The 5,314-nt window shown below is 47.6% G+C and overlaps 1 protein-coding gene across 3 annotated transcripts in view; it reads left to right on the forward strand.

Moving 5' to 3' along the window:
- Mmel1 (membrane metalloendopeptidase like 1) overlaps positions 1-5,314 on the forward strand; it is a 31,426-nt gene that overhangs the window by 11,683 nt on the left and 14,429 nt on the right. The window lies entirely within an intron of this gene.

Raw genomic sequence — 5,314 nt, forward strand, 5'->3', positions numbered from 1 at the left:
TCTCTCTCCCTCCCCCCCCTCTCTCTCTCTCTCAAGTGTGATGTGTGTGTGACTTGTGTGTGATGTGTGTCTGTGTGTGTGATATGTGTGTGATTTGTATGTGTGATGTGTATCTGTGTGAGATGTGTATCTGTGTGTGATGTGTATGTGTGTGATGTGTGTCTGTGTGTGTGATATGTGTGTGATTTGTGTGTGTGATGTGTATCTGTGTGTGATGTGTGTGTGAGTATATCTGTGTGAGATGTGTATCTGTATGAGATGTGTATCTATGTGTGATGTGTCTCTGTCTGATAAGTATGTGAGATGTGTGTTTGTGTGAGGTGTGTGTGATATGTGTCTCTGTGTGTGTGTGTGTGTGTGTGTGTGTGTGTGTGTATGTGTGTGCGTGCGCGTGTGCACTGTGTATGCAGGTGTAGAGGCCGGAGATGATCGGTGTGACAGTGTCCTCTATCACTCTTTACTTTGTCTTGTAAAGATTTATTATATGTGTATTTTAGTTCTCTGCACACATGTATGTTTGTGTAGGGACATATGTACACAGTGCATTTTCCCTCTGAGGCAGGAAGTGGACATCAAGAATCCCAGAGTTGGGAACTGAATTCTGATCCTCCACAAGAACAGTACATGCTTTTAACCCCCAGCCATCTATCTCTCAGTCTCCACCTTCCTTTTTGAAAATGGGTCTGTCACTGAACCATTGTCCATCTCCACTGTCACTGGAGCTCACTTGTTCAACAAGGACCTCCCTTCACTATCTGCTCGGTCTTCCCAGACCCTCTGTAGTGGTTTCCTCAGAGAGAGGCTGAGAAGGAGAGGAAAACCATAAGCCATTTAAGCTACAGTCTTAGGGACTGGAGAGATTGTTCAGTGGTTTAAGAGCACTGGTTGCTCTTCTAGAGGAATCAGGTTCAATACCCAGCAACAACATAGCACCTGACAGCTGTAATAAATAATTTTATAAAATTAAGGTCTTAGTCAAGTCAAGGAGTTTTTAACGTTTTGAAAAACTAAATTTTAGGAAAACAAAGTTTCAGAGGGATTTCGAAAACTATTCTTTTATGAATGTATGTGTAGCAACACAGAGATATATATGTTTGCATATGTGTAGGTCCGCGTATACAGTGTGTATGCATGCATGTGTGTATAGGACTGAGGCTGACACAGAGTACCTTCGATCAGTCTCTCTCTGTGTTATGAGTGAGGTGGTCTCTGAGCTACACCCAGAGCTTACAGATGCAGGTAATCTAGGTGGCCTGCTTGTTCCAGATCCTCCACGTCTCCACTTACAAAGCACTGGGATTATAGATGGGGGCCATGCCTACTGGCCTTTACTTGGGTACTGGGGGTCCAAACTCAGGTCCCCACACTTGCATGGCCACTCAGGGCTGTTTGGGGGTGGGGTGGGGGAGTCGGCATACTGTAGAAGTTACCTCAACAAGAGCCAAAGGAACTCGATCCTTCCTGAAATCCCATCCACCATAGCCATTTTTGTCCTGCGGTTTGAGCTCCAGGGCTTCTCCTGGTCTCCATTTCTGTCTGAGTTCAGGACTCACTGGCCCAGGCCATCCCTGAGCTTCAATCTTTCCATCTCTGCTTCCTGAATACCGGGACCACCATGCTTGGCTTAGAGGCTCAGCGGCTGTCCCCTCTCCTCATTTTCTCCCTTTCCCTTCATGTTTTGTCAGGGTTTGGAGAGTCTTGCTGACTGGCATCACTAACAATGGTACTTCTTTTGTGGAATTCAATGGCTGTCATGCCTGTCACATGGCTTCCTCGCTTTTTTTTTTTTTTTTTTTTTAGACAGTGTCTCATGTATCCTTAAACTGGCTATGTAGAGAGGCTGGCCTGATCCTCCTGATCCTCCTGGGTGGCCTTGGGTATTTCCAATAAGCTCATTTCCCATATTTCTTTTGCATCCAACTCTTTCCTGTGGCTTCCACTTGTCCAGTGAATTCCATGGCATATCTGTGAGCTTTCTACCTCTTCTGGAAGACTCTTTTTAGCGACCTCAGCGCTGCACAGACAGCCATTGCTAAGGTTGGGCTCACCCCAGTCTACTACTCTTGACCCTTTGGGGCTCCTCCTTGATTTGCTTATTTGTCTTGGTTACAGTTTGGGATTTTGATGTTTTGTTATGTGTTTGTTTATATATGTTTGGTTTATTTGTTTTTAGACAGGGGCTCACTATGGAGCCCTGGTTGGCTTGAAACCCATAGAGAGCCACCTGCCTCTGCCTCCCAAGTGCTAGGATTAGAGGTGTATGCTACCATGCCTAACAAGGTTTTGAGTGTTTTTGAGACAGGGTTTCATGTAGCCCAGCTGTCTGGCCTCAATTTCACTATATAGCTAAGGGTTGCCTTAAATTCCTAATTCTCCTGCCTCTCTCTATGTCCTATATGCCAGATATGGATTATGTGGTGCTGGGAATGAAACCCAGGGCTTAGAGCATACATTAGGCAAGCAGTCTACCAACTGAACTCTACCTTGACCCCTGGGTTCCTTCCTGATTGTCAACAATATTTGTCTGCTTCACGGGGGCGGGGGGGGGGGGCAGACTTGAAGTGGGATGTTCTCTGTTCTCCTGTGCCTGCAGGCATCACCACAAACTCCCTGAAAGCTATTGGAGCAAGAATCACAGGACAGAACTTACATCTTCTGCATCAGACTCCCCAGGAACCCTTATTCTTCACAGCAGTCACATGTGCCCTCAAAACATTGTAGATAGAAGCATACTTGTGACCTGCCTTGCAGCATGGCCTCCCTTCCTGCCTCAGGCTGGCCCGGCTAGTCTGGGCCTCCCTCAACCCGCGGGGAAACAGGGTGCTAGTCAGGTCGACAACGCATAGGCAAAGAAATAATGGCAGAGATGACATATGGAAGTGCAGAATCTGAATGTATTTCTCAAAAATGGCATCAGACTTTTACAGTCATTACAAAAGAGAAATGAAAAATCTGGCCCAAGCGCTCTGGGCCCGGGGAGCTGCGGACTGCATGAGGCTTGAAGCTCGAATGCTCTGTCTCGAATCTGAATGTGAATCCTTTTGCACAAAGTGAAAACTAGGCTTATGTAGTATACAGAAAACAGGGCAAATGACAAAAGTCATGTAGGCAAGTGACAGTCACATCAAGGTCAGTAAGATCAGGCATTCAGATCCAAAGCAGAAGACCAGTGATGCCCTTCCCGCTGGGGCTATCTTGACAGTCCCAAGCTAATTCTCTGGGTCTGTTGGAGGCAAGCACCAGGAAGTCCCAATCTAGCAGTTCCTGAAAATGCCTTTAAGTTTACTCTCTGGTATGTAAAACAGTTCTGTCTTCTGTGCGACTGCTCTGAGAATTCTATGTTTACAGTTAGCAATAGTGCCTGAACTCTATTCCTAACTCTGAGGACACCCTGTCTGATAAGGCAGCTTCCTTGTGAGAAATTCCAAGCTTGGTAATAAATTACAACAGCTTGGTAATAAATTAGGATATATTGGAACACTGTGCTGGCCAGGGAACAATGTTTAATCTTAGTTTTAACTATTTATGAATCATTTCTTGGGGCACCCTTATGCCTGAATAAGAAGGCATGTTGACGATTGGAAAGACTAATCTGGAACACGTCTGAGTTAGGAGATGCCAGAGACTGGCTGAATACCCAGGAGGCAAACTCCCTTTGAAGTCGTACGCCTCTGCCTGAGAGCGACTTTACTGGAGTAGATGAGTGGGCGTGGCACCTTCCTGTGCTCGGGCCTGGCTAGTCTTTTGTGCGTCCTTGTCTTCACCTTCTTTGCGATGTTCTAATCTCTGTGTACCCTGTTGAGGTGGATGCTGAGTCTGCAGATACCTTTTCCTCCTGGTCACAGATCCTTTCCCTGGAGGTGTGACCGACTCACCCTCAAGCTCTTGAGGTGGCCACACCCCTATGAGGCAGCAGGGGCTCAGGGATCCTACCTCTTCCCTTGACCCCCAACTTTCATTGCAGATCTGAGGGGTCAACTTTCTTGTCCCTGGAGCTCAGATTTCTCCATGAAATGTTTCTTTCGGTGGCCCCACAGGATTGGGGTGAAGGGGTAGGCTCTTCAAGGACAGAGTCCATATTGCTATCATAGCTGAATCAGGCCTGGTTTGTAACATCCTCCTGTGTGGAGTGAATGGCCTTCCACATTGCCTAGCCCCAAGGGGCACCCATTGTTGGCAGCACCACCTGCACTCACTGTACCAGGGGCGCCACATATACAACCAATTCTCTCCTCCTCACTGGTCTGTGTGTCTGGCTGTGGGAAATCTCAACACACCAGGTCTGAAGATGCCCAGGGTCGACTTCGTGTCGCTAGTCACGTCCAGCTTAAAGCTGGGAAGGAAAGATGGAGCCAGGATACCGTTCGATCTCAAAGTTTATTCGTTACAGTGATAAGTGTCAGTTCACCTGCATGGAGTGCTTAACTCAGAAGCAAATAGCATAGAGGCCCACAGGCAAGGCTTACCACTACAAAGACAAGCATCAGTCTACAATACATACATAGGGTACCTAACTTGGAAGCAAATAATAGAGAGACTCACAGGCAAGGCTCTACCATACATGAATGGGGTACCAGACTCAGAGACAAATACCAGAGAGGCTCACAGGCAAGGCTTGAAATCTGTCATTACTTGTCACTGGGCATGTCTCAGGTGGTGGGCCCTTCCTCTGGATCCTCTTATCTCAGTGCAGGCAGGGCGGCAGTCTGTTGTCCTCTGGTCGAAGAGCCAGACAACACAACAGTCCTCACTGCCCTAGCATAACGGCCTGCTGTGAGCCTCTGCTTTTATTAGCTACAAGGGGTGGTCACTCTCTAGCATTACATCACTGCCTATTACTTCATTCTTATCAGCTACACACAGAGCTGATGTGAGCTAGACGGCTGGTGGGAGGGAGCTGGCTGCTCCTCCAGCTCTCATCTACTCCAGGCAGCTGACATGACCTAGCTGCTCCTTGCTTTAACATCCAACTCAGTCTTGTTCTAGTTTCTTATTAGCATGCTCTCTACACTTGCTCTTTCCCAAATCCCTATCCAGGTCCTGAAGACTCCTATGCTAAGTGGTGTCCCTCCCCATATGTAGTGGAGGGACAGGATCAAGGGGGTCAGGGGGATAGGTAGCTTTGAACCTTCAGCAGGTAGTGAGAACAAGGAAGGGGGATAGGTGGCTTTGAACCTTCAGCAGGGAGTGAGAACAGGGTGAGGGGGGATAGGTGGCTTTGAACCCTCAGCAGGTAGTGAAAACAAGGAGGGGGGGTAGGTGGCTTTGAACCCTCAGCAGGTAGTGAGAACAAGGGGTGGGGGGGTAGGATAGG

This window comes from Mastomys coucha, unplaced genomic scaffold, assembly GCF_008632895.1.
Source record: "Mastomys coucha isolate ucsf_1 unplaced genomic scaffold, UCSF_Mcou_1 pScaffold18, whole genome shotgun sequence".
Taxonomy (NCBI): domain Eukaryota; kingdom Metazoa; phylum Chordata; class Mammalia; order Rodentia; family Muridae; genus Mastomys; species Mastomys coucha.